The 18,842-nt window shown below is 34.9% G+C and overlaps 1 protein-coding gene across 6 annotated transcripts in view; it reads left to right on the forward strand.

The window, feature by feature from the left end:
* The window catches only part of RIT2 (Ras like without CAAX 2), a 460,431-nt gene that overhangs the window by 320,294 nt on the left and 121,295 nt on the right, over positions 1-18,842 (forward strand). The gene's annotated exons all lie outside the window — the stretch shown is intronic.

Genomic DNA, 18,842 nt, shown 5'->3' on the forward strand with positions numbered 1-18,842 from the left:
ACCAACCCTCCCCCTTTCCTCTGGTAACCATTAACCCTTATTAATGGTTCCAAGATTCCAAGATTTATCACTGCTATATTTTGCCTGTGTATATTTTTTTGCTGTTTATATTCCACAGATTCCATCCAATATCTTTCATCTTCTGACTTCAATTAATATAGTCACTGCTCGTGGTTCATCCAGTTTTGTCCCAAAAGCCACTGTTTCATCTTTTCAAAGGCTGTGTAGTATTCCATTGAGTATATATATTCCAAAATTTCTTTATGAATTCATCTGTTAGAGAGGCCTAATGTTGATTCCATGTCTTGGCAGTTGCAGTGCTGCTATGTGCATAGATACACATATTTTTTTTCCTTTGGGTTTTCATGTTTTTTAGAATAAATAGTAGAGCTATTGCTGGAGAATACGAAATTCCAATTTTTTTATTTTTAAGAAGTCTCCATACTGTTTTCCATAGAGGCTGTACAAACTTGCATTTGCACCAACAATGAATGAGAGTACCTTTTTCACCACATTCTCATCAACACTTGTTTCCATTCTATAAAATAGTTATTAAATTAACCATTTTGGGGTTTTATGTTAGGGAATACATTGAGTAACACTGGGTGAGTCAAATCTCCTAACATATCAATATACCTATGTTCCATTGAGTTATGTGCCTATTATTTTGCCAATATCACATCATCTTGTTTATATAATAGCTTTATAGTAAGTCTTGAAATCAGGTAGTGTTAATACTCTGAGTTTGTTCTTGTATTTCAATATTGTATTGAATATTCAAGTTCTTTTGCCTTTCCATATAAACTTTAAATGTTTGTCTGTATCCACAAAGTAATTCACTGCATTTTGATGGGGGCTGGATTGAATTTAGTTTAAGTTGAGAAGAACTGATAACAATATTGAGTCTTCCTTTCATAAAATTGGAATGTATTTTCATTTACTTAGTTCTACTTTTAAGTCTTTATCATGTAGCTCTCATACATACTCTACTGTATCCCTATAGATTTCATTTTCAGAGTACCAATTTAAATGGTATTGTTTTTAATCTCATGTTAAAGTATGTATCTTAAATGTATAAATTTTAAAACACATTTCCATTTCTGTCAATTCAGTACTTGTTTCCTATCAAAAGGATCAGGAAAACTCCATCAGACAACAGAGGGATAAATATTTTAAATAGGTTTTAGTAATTGTATTGTGAACAGAATAACAATGAGTTTAGTAGCAATTAGTTGGGTGTAAATAGACTAATAACAAAAAGGATACACTGGGTAGCAATATAGAAAAAGATAGATCATTAGTAAATGAGATGTCTGTCTTTTATGAACACATCTAGCTATTTGTCCTCTATTATGAATAGAGAGATTCCAGTGCCAGCTATCTTACAGTCTTTCATGGTCAAGGAGGTCTGCAGGAGCACTCAGGGAATTATGTAAATTGCTGTGATTTCTAGAAGAGAGTAGGTAGCAGGGAATTTAACTTTTATTGCCCTTTCTTGATTAAATAACATCTAGGCAGTATGTGGGTGTATTGGCTGATTATATTTTAGCACATAGTGAATGCTACCATAACTTTTGGTGCAGAGTATTACTGCAGCAAACAAAATGAACTGACAGAATAATAGGAGGGCAATGTGTAAATTAAAATATAAATAATAGTAGTAGTTAAGTTTGACTTTTTTCTAATTGCAAGATAATATAGGTATATCTGGCTGCTCCCCAATTGTCTTTGTATTAGAAATAATTTAGAAAAGCACATGAGAGGTCTAATATTTTCTCTTTGTAAGATCTCCATGTCACAGCCATTCCTAGAAGATTAGAGTTTGAATTCTATGTCATTCAGCATTGTTTTTAGAAGAAAAGAGAATCAGTAGGATTGATGTATTATAAAATTATGATATAGACATAATTTTAATAACATTATTTTGTACATCTATTTAAGAATAATGCTTTGTTCCATTTAATTCATACAAAGTGCCATTTTTGGGGAAAAGAAGATAAAATGCAATTGATACCAATCATACCTCAACAGATATTAAGCTAAATAAAAGTACCCAGAAATTTGAGAATTTGTTAGAGGAGTTGCTGAAGAGAAAATACGTAAAAATATATGTATGTTGTTTATGGATAAACATTAAAAAACTAAATATTAAGGGAAAATAGTAGTCACTTTAAGAAAAATATATCTTGTATTTGTAAAAATTAATCTTAATTAGAATTTTTTAGCTAATGGTGTATATAATGTGATTTCACTGCAATCTCCATTGAATTTGACAAGTAGATGAAATAGCAAGTTTGGGCATAGTTAATAATGTAAGAACCTGGTCAAGAATAACCTCCAGAGGTCCAGGGGACAGCTGGCCAAGTTCAAGAACATTCAGAGGCAGTGAGCACAGATGTTACGGAGCATTGTGGCCACTGGCAACACACTACAGGGGCTCCAACTTGCCTTTTTATGTACAGAAATGTAATTCTCTGTCCTAACTGGAGAATACCAAGTTATATATTTAAAAAGATAGTGCCCTTTGGATCCAGAGGTCCAAAGTATTCTTCAACATGTCCAAACTCAACTCCCCCTCTATCTGCTCTGGGTGGGAATTCATTCCTTTCCTGAAATACATTTTTTATCACAAGGGCCTCAATTTACCAAAGCATCTGACAGACTCTGTCATTAGGCAATCTGTATTGACTCCATGGTACTATCAACAATGCTGGGCCACATGTGCCCTACGGTGGCCACAGTCTACCCTAATTGGCTACTAGTCTCCTGCTTTGGCTTTGAAGGGATCATTTGTAGACCTTCCTGGGTAAATAGGCACAACTGAACCAAGCATAGGTAAAAAACTACCAGTTTTAAAAATCAAACTTGTTAATAGGAGACATTTCTAGAGGCTAAGTGTTAAAGAAATTACAAAATAAAGAAACATGGGATTTAGAGTCAGACTGGCCTCTTTTAGAATTAAGCATGCAAATATTACCTTTAAAACTTAGTAAAGATAATAAATTTTGTCTAAATTTAGTTTTCTCACCTGAAAAAATAACATTACAGGTTTCATTATAAAATCTTAACAGTGCCTATACTTGCATTAATATCATTATATTAATCCTTAGTGATGCTTGGCATTCAGTGGTTGCTCAGTTGGTGGTAATTACTTCTATTAGATTTATTTCTATTAAAGTTGTTCTAGGTTAAAGAGCCAACAGTCATCCTGAAGGTTTTTAGCATGCTCCTTCCCCAACACACACACTCACACATGTGTAAGATGAAGACAGGTCCTGTAGTTGGGATAGGTTAACAGATCATGCTATATAGCATTGGCCATCACCACTGATGAAAGTGCTATTTGAAGTTTTATCTTTAATGTGTCAAACTGTTCATTTTCCAACAGTAGAGACTCAAATGTACCCCCCAACTTACTACAAACATACTTTTGGTAATAATTGATTCTAATGTTTCATAGAGCTACTCTCCTACAAAACTGCTAATCTCAACACATCGTGCAAATAATGATGTATAATTCTATAGACTCCTAGGTGTTTTTAGGGGTGTTATATTGTTCAGTATAATGATTTTTCATCTTCTGAGTTCCAGATCTGTTTATGACAACCATGCTAAGGAATTGGCAGCTTCAGGATCTTATTTCCTGAAAATGCTGTAAGATCGAACAACAAAAGCAGGATCCTTCTTGATGTATAATAACAGATTTTTAAGGAAGAAAATGTTTTCTTTTCAGGGAGAATTTTATGATACATAATGAGGGAAAACAACTCATCCATCTGTTCTGGGTCCTTTAACCCAGAACATATTTCAGAATGGCAAAAATCACTCCTTGCAAACAGTCAGGAGCCAGGGGTCAAGTCACTGAAAAATAAAACATTCAGTACCTATTTTTGCAAATTAACTTACAGGAAAGGGACAAAACAAAGGTGTAGAAATGAGTCACACAATAAATTCTAGTAAGTTTTCTCTGTTACATGCTGAATGATTGGCTTCTTTTTCCTATCTTGTAATGTGGCCTCAAACCTGCAGTTCCCAGTTAATGACCCCCAACATATGTTGATTTCCCTAGTAATTTACCAGCTGATGAAGGAGAAAGATCTAGCAGCTGATTGATATTGGGAGTTGATCAATATTTCTCCCCCCTCGTATTGTGAATACCAATCAACTATTTTTTAATTGGCAACAAGGTGCTCTCCCCATTTTGTTGCCATTAGTGATTGGTGATTTTATTAGGGATATACTTGAATTCAATTTATCATCTCTATAATCATTTTTCATAAAAACAGCTAAAGTTTGTGAGTTATTTATGCTTACTTTCTATTTTCAATTTTTTCATTTCCTCTTGTTGTAACCACACCTCTTAACAACTGTTAACATGTTTTAAGATGAAGTAGCAACAGAAGCAATTGAATTTATTACAGCTGACTTTACTGACATTTTTGTCAGTCCATAGTATGAGCTAATGGCAGGAAAGCCATACACTTTGGTAATCTTAGTAAAAACAGTTTCAGTGAGATTCTGTAGGAGAAGATTCTGGCAAATGGATAAAGAATGAACTAGAGCTGAGGAAATAGAAGTTTAAAGTACAGAACTTTTCAAGGAGTTTGTTGTTAAAAGAAATAGAAAGACAGATTGGAGTAATTACCATTGTAAAATGGCCTTCTTACCCAAATCTATATACAAATACAGACAGTCCCTATCAAAGTTGCAATTGCTATGATTGGAGAATGAATACTGAGATCAAAGAGTCATCATCTAGTATCTCTGGAGTGACATAGCCTAAGAGGTTTGCATAGTGTCAGAAGTTCTTATAAAGAAAAGAATGTGATAGAAGTTTATCAACCATGACAAAAATTAGACCTTAAGTTCCTTTTATTTATTTTTGGGTTATACATGGGAATTTCCAAAGGGATCTTTTCTCAGATGAATAGTATTTCCTTGGGTTCTCTTAACTGTTGACATTAGGGAGGTGAGAGGCTGATATCCTTTGAGAGAAATCAGCCTCTGTGCTGAGAGAATTCAACTGACAACCCATGGGGACAGGCAGCCTCAGAAGATACATAAAGTTCAAGAGGGATCAGCTGCCGGCAGGGATTGCTTAGATTCTGGGTTACCAATGTTTTCCTAGAAAAGCCCTTGAGATTTCCTGATTTATCTTTAAACTGACAGAAGGTTAAGAATATTTTTTTCTAAGCTGTTCAATCTTAAGATATTACAACCCTTAATGGTGTCATACCAATAATTTGTATTTATTTGAATGATTACATAGAATTTTATTGTCTTGCAAACATTCTCAAATTGTTTTTAAAGCTGAATGACCCCCTAAACTTCTCTATATGGTAAAATCCACTGATCTACTGCTAATGTGCCACATCACTTTAGGAATACCACTTAACCCTTTGGAGATTCTGATCAGAAAATGATAGTGGTTGGATTCATTGATCTTGAAGACATTTAAAAATTTTTAAATATGCACATTTTCTTTTTCATCAAGGTAACATTAGTTTATAGTATTATATAAATTTCAGGAGTACAGTTTCACACCTCCATACATGCATTTAACTCACCATACCTACCACTAAAGGACTGTTTGCCAACCATAGCTATCTTACCCGACCCTCTACCAGTCCTCCCAACAGCCACCACCTTCCCCTCTGGTAACCAACATTTTATTGTCACAGTCTAAAGGTTTGGTTTTTTGTTTTGTTTGTTTGGTTGGTTAGTTTCTTTATATTCCTCAAGTATGAACTCATATGGTATTTTGCTTTCTCTTACTAACTTGATCACTCATTCAAGGTCTGCCACTTCCAGGTACCCATCTGAAGAATAAGTAAATGTTAATTCAGAGAAATATATGCATCCTTATGTTGATTGCAGGACTCTTTGCAGTAGCTAAGGGTGCCTTTTATATTTATAGCAGTAATAGTTGTATTAACAAGTCATGGCAGAAGATCTCTGGGGAATGAAACTGAGTGTTTGGTATCACCCAAGAATTGCATAAAATTTTTCTGTCTTTGTGTGTCTACAATCATAAAATCCTACTTCAAAGGATTATTTACATATTCACAATTCAACTAATTCTGAAAATAACATTGGGGCTTCCCACTGAGAGAAGATTTGTTCTTCCTCTCATATGTTGGACAAAGCAAAAGGAAATCTGAGACACCTCTAGTATTCACCTAGAGTAACCAATTTGCTAAAGTGCTATTTGGAATCTGTCTCCTGCTGAGGCTCTAATGTCCAATTTCTTAGAGGATTTACACATGAAGTATGATAATGTTTGGCAAGGAAATTAACATAGTCATAGATGGAACAAATACAGAGTTCCTCAAATTAACTACAGAGCAATTACAATGACACTGTGCACTGTGCAATAGTCCATTAAGCAACATTAGATCACCAGCTTCCTCTGTTTCTGGCTTTATTGTCAGGAATGAAACTAATGCAGCCCAAGCAGCATTTTAGTGGTATTCAGGCTTTTAACATAAACTGCATTTACATGATATTCAGGTATGCCTATAGTTAGTTCTGAAATGCATTTTAGAAACACACACCACTTAAAACTCCAATGTATTTTAGTTGAAATTCAAAAGTGTAGTTATTTTGTAACTAATAGACATAATTATTGGTATGTAGACATACAGTGAGAAATTTTTAATTCTTGAAAGATTTAAAAAATATATGTAACTTGTATTAATAATTTTATATACTTTAATTTCCTATTGTTATGTTAAGTGTGTATATATAATTTTTATTTAGAGAATACTAAAAGAAGAAGAGTGAACTACCAGATTATCTGCTAGTATGATAGAAATTTATCCAATTCTTCCTGGCTGCTATCTTTATTTAGTTTGAAAAATGCTCTAGACAAAACAAACTTACAGTTTTCTTCTATGTGCCATTCCAGGAAAAAAAAAATTCCTGGAAGAAAATGTCTACACATGGTAATATAAATGTAACCTCTCAAGGTTATGATTCTTTTTTTGTGTGTGTGTGTAGAGAAAATCAGTAGTGGTAATAACACACCTACATGTGCAGTAAATACAAGCTTATGAGGAACTTTATAACTGTGCCATTAGCACACATGGAACAGTTTCTGGCACCCAAAAAATGCTCAATAAACATATGGCTTACATAGGAGTGAGATGCCTATTTGAAAAAGAAATGGGCATAGGCAGGTGCTATAAGTGAAATACCTATTTTCAAAACATGTGATTGTCATCCATTGACTACTCCCTCTTCATCAATCCTCTTACTTACTGTCAAGAATTACATGCAAGGAAGACCTATTAATAGTCTATACATCTCTTTAATTCCCATAACCTACTAGAATTACAAACAACATAAATATTGGCTGTCAGAAGTGATCTGGGACCAGAATTGATTATATAATTAGATAATTATTCTATGCTCAATATCAGTCTGTGTTTGTCTCAGTCAAGCATCCTATTTGCCACAAGCAGAAATCAAACCTTAAGAGTTTCACTGATTGACCCACATCAAGCCAGCTAACTGTGCTGGTGACTAGATTCTGTCCCTTGTTGTCTAATCTCAGCCTCTTTCACACTCAACAGGAAATGTCATTCTGTTTGACCAAATTACCTAGTCAGTTGTACCAGCCAACTAATTCATGCAGTAGAATGAATCAGTGTGAATCAACTGATGGTTTTACTGGACTAGTGATTTTTCCCAGGTCAAAGCACTTAAAGTATATAACCACAGTTTTTGTTACAAGTAATTGGGCGTCGCTGAATTTAACAGACACTAAAGTAAGATCATTTTGAATTGAAAACATGGACGAGTGGAAAATTATCTGCCTTCTAGTAAGCAGCACAACAGTCTATGATCCATTCCTCTTGCTTCATGGCCTCCGTGCTGTGCAGATAGATCTCAAGAGTGGACAGGATAAATCAGCACTGTCTCTAGGTTGGTGTCTTCAGTGTTGAGTAGCTGGATGATTTCCCATTTTTGAATACTGGTACATTAAGCTTTTTTTATTGCTTAGCAATAAACTTCAATGGCAGAAAATAGTTAAAAACTAATCTAATGGAAGGAAAGGGCCCAACCTGATATCAGTCACCTGAAATAGGGAGGTGTAAATGGCAACCACATGCTAATTAGGGGAACAAAGCATAAAATGCTTATTTTCTATAAAAAGGAGAAAAGATCTTTACAGTTATGTGAAAAAAATTAAAATTTGAACAATGTATGCTAGAATCATCTATCCCTGTGCCAGGAATAAAATTAAAAGTTGAAGACATATGCTTCTATTATGAAACACCCAAATTTTGTGATTCAGAGCATAAATCTAGCAGGAAGTCACAACAGAAACTCAGTATGGACTTAGCAATAGTTTGTTGAGGACCTTTGCTGTTTGATTATTTTAATTTCCTTTGCTACATTTTGAGTTTCAGTCAACTGCCTCACTGCCAGTTACAAGGCATAAGTGAACATAGAAAATCAACTGCTCCATGTCCAGTTCAGAGTGGCTATCCCATAATAATGTGAATTAGAAATAATTCCCCCCTTTTGTTTCTCACAGAAGGAAGGCAGGCAGGAATAGATGGAGGCAGGAAGGAATAGATAGATCTGGGCAAAATTAGGAGCTTTCAAGTTTCTCATTTCCTCCAATCTCTGCACTCTCTCCAAATGTGCTTTAGATATTGAGCTCTCCCTACTCATTACCTAGATGTACACAACAGGTGGTATTCACAGTCAGAGGCAGTTTTGCTCATTCAACCTTGCTCTCATTCATTAATCCAATATGCATTCTTACTACCTAAGTATCTGTTCCTGGACATGAATAAAATATAATTCTCGCCATTGATCTAATGGGCCATCAAACTCTTGGTCTAATGGGTCATAACGAGCATAATATTGAAAATGCTGGGAGAAAAGTTATAATTAGGGAGAGTAAAAGAGGGGCATGTCTCTAGTCTGACCACGCTTAAATGCTTCCTAGAGGAGATGTGTGAGTTTAAATTTTAAGGAAGAGCTGACATCACTTAAAAGGCACAAAGGAAACAAGTGTGTTTTTTTTTTTTTTTTTTTTTTTTTTTTTTTAAGATTTATTGCCTTTACTTATGCATACAAGAACAGGAATGTAGGCCAGAGGGGCAGGGCAGGGGGGAAGGTTAGAGGATTCACCAGAGACAGAGTGGGGAGCAGAACAGGCGGATCTACTGAAATACACTGCTGAGGGAAGCAGCAGGCATGATAGGAGAGGTCTGTTGTGCCATGTGGATTAATCCATGGCCTGTGATCAAACTTAGGTCACATTGGCTGATGATAGCTTGATAGTACGAAGACTTTAACCCCTGGAGGCCCCACAAAGGAAAAAAGTGTATGCAAAAAAGAGAATGGACAGTTTGAAGAATTTCAAGTCAATTGCTGGAATGCTGCGAGTATATAGAGGAAATAGGGACATTGAGGAAACTTGAGCATGACTAAGGAGATCTTGGAGAAACTTGGACATTCATACAAGATTTCCAAGAGGTATTACTGGAAATTTTAAATAAGAGAGTGACTTAGATGTTAGACAGTATTCTGGAAATAGGATAAAGTATCAATTGAAGGACTAAAATCTGAGTCTGTTATAATAAAAGAAATGTAAGAATTATTAATTGCTGACAAATATAGTGGCAATGGGAAAGTAGAGGGAGAGGGAGGAAAGGAAGAGGGAGAAGAAGAATATACTGTTGAGAGAGCAAAGTCAATGAAATTTGTTGGCCAACTGTATGTGGGAAACAAAAAAAAAAAAGATATATTAGCGCAAAGTCAGTTTTTGTTGATTTTGCTGTATTAATTAGTGGATACTTTGGTTCCAGTCACAAATGAAGTTCTATCAGAGAAGCAGCAAACTTAGGATATGTGTAGAAAAGGGAGAAAAAAGGAAGAATTCTATATTGGCCACATAAATTTGCAGTTATCACTGTTCAAAAAAAAAAAAAAAAGATGGATACCAGATCAAGATTCTAATTTCAAGGAATCGATATAAAGAATCTTAAGCACAATTATGTTTCAGAGATGTAACAATAGGCATGAAGACAGGAAATTGTGAGGGAAATTATTATTTTAGAGAAAAGGTGGGATAAATACCTAAGTAAGAATATAAGGGAAATAACCATAAAAAAGACTACGGCAAGAACAATGATGCACATACCAAAACCATAAATAAATTCTGAAAATAATACAGTGGTTGCAGTTGCAGTTATTGATGGTAGAATGAACCTCTCACCCCCACACACATTTTCAACCCTCTTGAAAGTCCTCTGAACCAATGGAATATGGATTTTTTTTTAAGGGATAAACATATACGAATCAAGAAAAAAAATAAGACATGAACAATAAAAGTTTGGAAGTTGGAAAGCAGATCTTTAGCTAGAAGAGAAAAACTGATGGGAAAAAAACTGATACATGCTAAAGAATTCCCACAAAGTCCCAAGTGCTTTCAGAGATGTAGTGAAGGAGGTCAGGCTTAAATGTTATTACTGGAACGTCTGTGTAAGATTATAGTAGATACCTTACTTTTTTCTCATAGATATAATCCTATACCTTCCTACCTATAAAAAGATTGGATTTGGGAAGAAAATTAGTAGCAGAGATGCCAGGATCAGGTAGGACCATATTCAAAAGAGAAATTTAGTGAATGTGGGACTAGGACTTTATCCTCTTCCATTAAGTTCTCAGAAATCCAGTAGCCATATCAAGAAATCTACCTAAAACTGAGTTATCTTGATTATTTTGCTAATTATTTTGCTAATTTTGTTGTTTTGCTTCAAAATGCCTCTTTCATAGAAAATAAAACAAAAAATGATACTTCTCATCGACAGTCAGAAGGGGAAGGAGAAGCAGAATTCTTCTCTATACCTTGGGTGCCCTGGGAAAAGGAGCTCATTAAAAAAAAAAAAAAAATCTGTAAAGAAAATGGCATTGAGAAGTAGGACAAACTTCCTCCATGGCTAATTTTCTATGTCATTCCTTAGGAATAGTTCCTCTAGTGTAAATGATCTTTAAAATTGTGAGGGGCATATCACAAAGGGCTTGGATATTCCACTGTTCTTACCAGGACTGTCAGTATTTTAAAAATCTTGATCTCCTAATGTCCTAAGAATTTACTGCAAGCATTTTAATGCACGCAATACCAGTTAATTTTCACAAAATATTAACTTGTGTAAAAACAGAAAGTTGAATGCACTGATAAGAAAACCATGAGAGAACAATGCTGTCACTTAACAATGAGCTCCCAAGACCATTAGAAAACGAACAACACATACTCAAATAAATATGAATCTAAATAAATGAACATGAAGAATGCATTTCTGAAAATTACTTGGGAACTTGTTTTCCCAAGTTATTTACTAACTTTACAATATTCAGTGATAATGTTATTCAAGGTTACTTTTTTTGTCATCCTCCCTTGTGATTACTTTTCTCACTAGTGGTAGAGACCAAGGAGAGCAAAGAGGCATGAAATTGAAAATAAAGTTAATTTAAGACCTCATTCCTTTTCTGTCTCATTCTAGATACTCCCTTTCTTTCTACTCCCTTGAAAGTGTTAACTTATATGAACAATCTTTCGCAACAAATCAGTGTATTTTCATTAAAAAAATCATACACAGTTCAATTAATGTGTGATTTAAAAATGCATTATAGTATTTTAATATGTGATGAATAGAATCTGGACTGAGGGTCAAAACCTGTTGTATACTCTTGCTGTCTTAGTGAAAGACATATTAGTCACCATTAAGATCCAATTTCTATACTAAATGTTAGTGTATTGAACAAGAAAATGTTGTGTGAAGACCTTTCAGCTCTGAACTTTTCAATTCTAATATAGTTGTGTGACTAATTGAATTGCTTTTTTTTGGTGTGTGTTTGTGATTGGACATTCAGTCATCTGTTGATGTTTGTGAAGATATCTTGGTTTAAGAGAACTCACTGTCAAGCTATCTCCTCCCAAACTTAAATCCAGTAATGATATCACCAAGATTTAAATCTTTGGTATGACTTTATTCTAACATCTTCCTCCTATGCTCTTTGCAACTTCAAATAGCAGAGACAGACAATGCACTGTATACCTAGAACTCAACTTGCCTTGATTTGATCTCCATGAGGAAGAAACAAGAAAAATCAAATTGGATAAGAATATTTATATGGAGATGGATTAAAGAGACTAAAATTGGTGGCATAAGTGATAGGGTCCTTCATTTTTTCCCCATTTTTTTTTTCATCATTGTGCATTTATGAACAATGTTTGCCTTCTCCTCCCCTGCCAGGGGGAAATTCTCAGCCCCATAGAATTTCCTTCACCAGTTCACCTGTGCACCATCACTACAAGTCCCCTGGGCTCCTCCCTTCCTTCTCCCTCTGATCCCATTTTTCCTGAACCTATCTTAAATGGTAATAAGAATCATCCTGATTTCTAAATTATTCTTTTTACAAATGTAAAATGTATTTTTAAGCAACTACTTGAAATCAGCATATTGAATAAGGTGTGAGAGCAGGCTTGGCTGGGGCAAAAGGTTTTCCTTACCACCACACAGCTCTGTTTTCCCTATTCAAAGTTGTGTTATTCATAGAGAAAAACATCAGCCACAACACCCCTTACTAATACATTATAACATGTTCTTTCTTTACCTACTCTCTTTCCTGGAGCTTCATATCTCCGTGAAATAGGTATATGATCCTTGCAAATGGGGTTTAGGAAGAAGAAATTAATAGACCCAAGGAACAGAGTGAAAATTTGAAACATGAAACGCAAGAATACATCATTGTCACTTGCTTCCTAAGACAAGAATATCAGACTAAGGTCAGAGAAAAGGAAAGAAATATGTGAAGAATGAAAAATACTACGAGTGGAAGTAAGTACAGAAAAGAGGTGGCAAACATAGTATTAGGAAGAGCTGAGACAAGAAGACAATATACAGAAGTGATACATTTTAGGCCATGGCTCTCCTTGGTGCCTGCCACAGGTGTTAGGGAACATGCTGACTTTTCTGGTTCTAAATTTTTCTACCTTTTTACATCAAAACTGTGTGAGGATGCTATTAACCACAGGCCGCATGTACATGGTGATGAGTTCAATTTCAGAGGACTAGATTGCTGGCTACATGGAGTAATTGTCAGAACACCAGGCAGCCCAGAGTAAGCTGTCTGTACTTGTTACAAACTGTCTTCCACATGGATTCCACCCTTCTCCCCAAAATGGACTGGGGTACAAAATCTTCAGAACTACGGCTTAGCATAATACACAATGATGAAGATTCTGTAACCAGGATGTGATGAAAGGGAGAAGTTCATTGCACACGAAGAACAGTCAAATAGTGATTTCACAAGACAGGTACTTGGTGCTGTATATACATGTATGAAAATTAAGCATTTACTCTGTTCTTTCTGTTAGAATCTAATATCTTAAAATCTCTGGGTTTCCAGAAAAAGATAAAAAAAATCAAACAAGCCTCCATCTATTGTAAAGATTCTCATTTTAGTCACATACAAGTATTAGTTGTGTTTATGCAAAACAGTTTGACTAAAACATGTATCTCAACAAATCTGCAAGTATAAATGTGAGAAGAAAACCTCTTTTACATAGACTTCAATTAAATTACAATATTAAGAAGGCTGCAGCAGGAGTCCATTAAAGATTTAGCTACCTTCTGTGGTGAACATTAAGAAGCTATTACTCAAATTCTATTTAAACTGTTAAAAGGAATTAAAATGTATAAGAAAGACCATTACATATCATGAGCTAATTTTCCAAGGAAAGCTTAGCAGCTGATAGATTGTTTAAACCTCTCCAAGGTTTTAGTTTCATATTCAATAATTCAAAGGCAAGAAAAGGGTTATGTTGATTCATAATTTGCTCCCGTCTATCTCTCAGTGGAAGATGCTGTGATGGAGAAACAACCTTCATTCCCAATTCTGTATCTAAGGCTGTGCTCTCCAAGTTCAACTCAGCAATTATCAGCTAGAAAGAGACACTGTTCTCTCGGGGCACCCAGAGTGCTCACCACTGCATTTTCTGATCCCAGTTCAGTTCTCTGCTCTATGCCGTGTAGCCTCTTCCTGCCGCAGAATCATTGCCAAGTGCTGGGAAGTTAATTTTCTTTTATTACTTAGAAGATGTACCCCCTCGTTCGTGAAAAGAATTAATTTCAGAAATGCAGGGTTCCTTTGGTTAAACCTTTTTTTTTTTTTTTTGAGGAAAAAGTGTTTTCAAATTTTCCAATAATTTTTTTCATCTGAATATTCTTTTTGTTCAGCAAAAGAAAAATGTTTTTCCTTAACCTACTCTCACCATTATTTTTTTAATTAAAAAATCACAGGGCAACTAGAAAAGGAATGAAATAAAATTATAAGAACTGTAAAGTCACTGTAAAATAAACATAGGGGATTTTTAAAATGAAAATCTTCCCTGTTTTGCCATCTGTGTTTTTTGCTCATGAGAGTTATTGCCACACTCAGTCAATATTCATTTATTAAGCATCATCTCTTATCAACATTGCTCTATTCACAGAGGGAATCTAGTAATATGAATGGTGAGGACTTCAATATAGGAAAAGTATGAACCTTGCATGTTAACTGTTCAGTACATATGGCAGCACAGTCTACGATAATGTTGGCATATGAATTAAGTGGGGATAAGATGCTCTTTTAAATGAATCTTGACGATAAATAGATGGCAAGAAACACCATATTCTTGGATTGAAAGACTCAACAGTATTTCTAAGGCTGTTTGTCCCCAGGACAGTGCATAGTTTCAATATAATTCAAATAAAAGGTCTAGCAAGGAAAAATATTAATTATTACAACTAAAGAAGGACTGTAAATGTATTTAGTAGATAAAAAACAAGAAGCAAATAAAGGATGGTTACACTTCAAGAACATTGAATAACAAACTAGATATAATGGATGTTTGGCTAGCTGGCAATGTTAATTCTTTTTTATTAGCACCCTGAACTTCCCTTAGGGAAACACCTGTCTCCAACTCTCAGTCATGTGTCATCAACCTCACCCTTAGGTCAGCCACTTGGTTATGACTAGTTAAGTCCAAGTAGTATAATACATCAGGCTGATGACAATTATGGTTCCCAAAGTGTGGGCCATGAAATATCATTAATATTCAGTAGTGATACATGACTTCTGTTGGTCATCATAAATATGGGAGTAGATGACATTCCTTCCATGACATCATATACTTGTGGAACTGGGTTTTCGGTGGTTGTTGTGATAATGAAAAATAACAGGTACTGAGTGAAAAGACAATGTGGAAAAACATGGAGGTAATCTGGTTTCAAGATTTGAAAAATTGCATAGATTCCCACACATCCCATTAATAAGTACTTGTGGTTACTCAATAATATTTATTGTTTTAATTATATGCAGTATTTTCCAACAGTTACTATGTTGCTAGGCCATAAATAACTTCATTGAATCTAATTGTTTTGCATTTTCTTTGGCATGGGGCACTCTGAAAACTATTAAAACCCAGAGGTAGTATCAATGGAAATTGTAAGTGATCTTTTGGAAGGCAGCTATGCTCACCACTATACTACCAAAACACAGTGTTGTAGGTGCTCTTTTGGACCCACAGTGATTGATACAGGGCAGTGTGCAGAATACAAATAATGCCAATAAGTTCTAAGAATTGGACAGTTGTGCAGGGAATCTCTATTCTCCTGGCAGCAATTTTATGATCTTAGGAGCAAGGGGTGTCTAAAATTACATAAACTGCAATGTGGACCTTGAAGATGATATCAACACAGTAGACCAACAGGGTAAAAAAAGAGAAAATGAAGTCTTGGTGACATTTGAGCAACTAAAACAAGAAATACCAGAGTCTAGTATTGTCTCTGGACTTTCAAGTTTCATGAGATGATCAAGTCTCTATTGTTTTAGCCAATTTGAGAATCAGTTTATTTATGATTAAAATAATTTGAAATGATATATTGAAAGAAAAATATCTGTCAATTCCTATTTTTTTTGCTTAATATCAAATATTCAGATATGAAAGAATCTTTTTTTACAGCATTATCATAATAGACAAATGGAGTTGACCCAAGATGTTCATTTCTATCCCTCATTTAGCAGTGTTACAGAAAGCGAGACACTTGGACTGAGTCTGTGGGACAAGGTCATCGGCTAATGTCCACATTCCTGACCCACAAGGATATTCCCAGGGCATATGTGTATACTCTTTACCATGGTCCTGGGTCAATGGATCATTTGAAAAGGTTCTTGTCACTTACAGGAGTAATTAGCAGCTCTTGGACTGTAGTGTACCTATATAATTTTCTGTATGCAAAGGACTGGCTCTGACTTTCTGTAGGAATGCTTTCCCCTGCACGTCTTCAGCAGGCACTGTTCTGCCAAAACTTTAGCCGTGATGCAAGTACAGTACATTATATTCTTGGACAGTCAAAGCTGTGGAATTAGGAGTTCGGGGACTATGTTTGTTCTGTTACTTTTCTGTGTATAAGTTTTCAGCCCAGTGGGGTGCCTTCATGACTCTCAGGTAACTATAGGCATACATAAAATGTACTAAATCAAGTTGTTGTATGTCTAGTTATTTCTTTATTTAGTTGAAATAATGTACTGATAGTTTTATTTTTCCATCATGATATAAAATGTCTATTTAATCAAATAATTGTTGGAAGGGATGTGTGTATGTATTAACACACATATATAAAATTTACACATATGACTATATCTAAGGCTTCTACAAAAAGTTTAAAATACTAGTTAAAATGTAGTTTCCAGGGCCCCCCCTGGTGGCACAGGCAGTTGAGTGCAGTGCTGTGAAGCTGTCCGCAGCCTCTGCAGCGAAGGTTCAATCCCGGCCAGCCAGCGAGGGTCCCACATGGCACGACATACCTCTTCTGTCTCACCCGCTGCTCCCCTCAGCAGTGTATTTCATCAGTCTGCATGTTCTATTCCCAGCTCTGTCTCTGGTGAATCCTCTCACCCTCCCGCACATCTGGCCTGTACCCCAGTTCTTGTATAAATAAATAAATCTTTAAAAAAAATAGTTTCCAGATGAAATGCATCAGCCAAGGAACTATTAGAGGAATATTAAGTGATAAAATCTGTTACTGCTTATTAGAACAACAGCATTAAGATGAGTTAGGTGATGAGTATTGAGTGGAACAGTGATAGAAGATTTAATCTTATAAATTCTTTATAAACATGGACTGAATAACTATTTCCATCATGTGATAGTTATTGCAAGAGTGATTCATTGTGTGATATAAGTCAGTACAGTCAGAATGTAGATCATCACTCAATAACTAATAGCTCAGCAGTCCATATAATAATGATAATAATAGTTACTTCTATTGATGATAAAGGTAATCTCTAAGATGGAATACCCAATCTTTTTTTTTTAATTAATAAATTTTATTTTTATATTCCCCATACAATTGCAATCCCCCCATTCTGACCCCAATGGAAAACCACATCTGTAAGGAGTGAAGGGGTTTCTTATGTGTTGTAAAATAATTAAGTGCTATATTCACAAAACAACTAAAAGTTGCCAGGATTTAAGTCAGAACTTCAATCCTGAATGTTATCAGTAAGTTTCTCCTTGATCATTTTAGCAGAGTGGCAATCTTGCCCACCCTTATTGTAAACGCTCACGTGGAATAAAGTGAAGGTGGTTTTGCTACCTGGCATATTTGTTGGTTTCCTTCTCAGTTTCCTTGTAGAAGGAATATTCATTAGTTATTTATCCATATTTTCAAGGAATATCCATAATTTAAAGTGGAGTCTGTTTCTGATATGTTTGAGAATGCTATTTGACAATTATTAAGAAACAAAATTTATTTCCAGAAAAGAAGAGTTATAGAAAGTAGAACACATCCCAAATAGCTTCAGTAAGGTAAACCTCAACTGACATGATGATTAGGATTTCTCATTATCAATGTTTACTTCATTTGTAAATTTGAACCAGATAGTAAAAGTAATACCATCTGAAAAAACTATTTTCTAGTACCTAGTACATGAGTAAGTAGTCCATGAATAATTGCCATCTAAGGAACCAAAGTTTACTTCAAAAGTAAATTTGCTCCAAAAGTAAAGAGAGGACATAAGTCAAATAAAAAGAGTCATATAAACACATTTGTGGGGCCATCTAAGGAATTCACTTATTAGATTTCCCAGTGATATGTTGGAATTCCTTACAAAGTGGAGTCCCTAAACTTAGGGTTCAAGCCAGAACTGGATGGACCATTTGTCAAGCTGTTTTATAATGGGTATACAAATTAGGAGAAAGACTGGGGAAAGATAGTGAGAGTCCTAATGTCGTAATGATTCTATGATATTCCAGTTTCCAATGAAATATTATCAATAAAAATTGTGTCCTTGAACATAATTACAGCTAAATTAATTGGCAAGCCTTTGCTATACAAATCCTTTCTTTTGAGTGTTAACAAAGATGGCGCTATTCTCATGAATCCTATATATATCCCATCTCTCTATTCATTAAGCATTGTTCAACAAATATTTATTAATTTACTATAGAGTAGAAAGTAAGAATGTCCACAGTATCAACATTACTGTCTAGCATATTACAAGTACTCATTTAATAGTTGTATAAATGAAAGAATGTGTGAACTTGAAAGTCATGTTTGATATTTACATTTACTAATCACAAGACCATGAGAAAATTATATAATACCTTTAACCCAGCTTCAGTTTCCTCATTTTCTTTTTTTTTTTTTAAGATTTATTTATTTATTTATATAAGCACTGGGTACAGTCAGAAGCGCGGGAAGGTGAGAGAATTCACCAGAGCCAGAGCGGGGAGCAGAACAGGCAGAAGGACCGAAGTACACTGCTGAGAG

The sequence above is a fragment of the Talpa occidentalis genome, unplaced genomic scaffold, assembly GCF_014898055.3.
Source record: "Talpa occidentalis isolate TD23 unplaced genomic scaffold, MPIMG_talOcc4v2.1 talOcc4.13, whole genome shotgun sequence".
In the NCBI taxonomy this organism is placed as follows: Eukaryota; Metazoa; Chordata; class Mammalia; order Eulipotyphla; family Talpidae; genus Talpa; species Talpa occidentalis.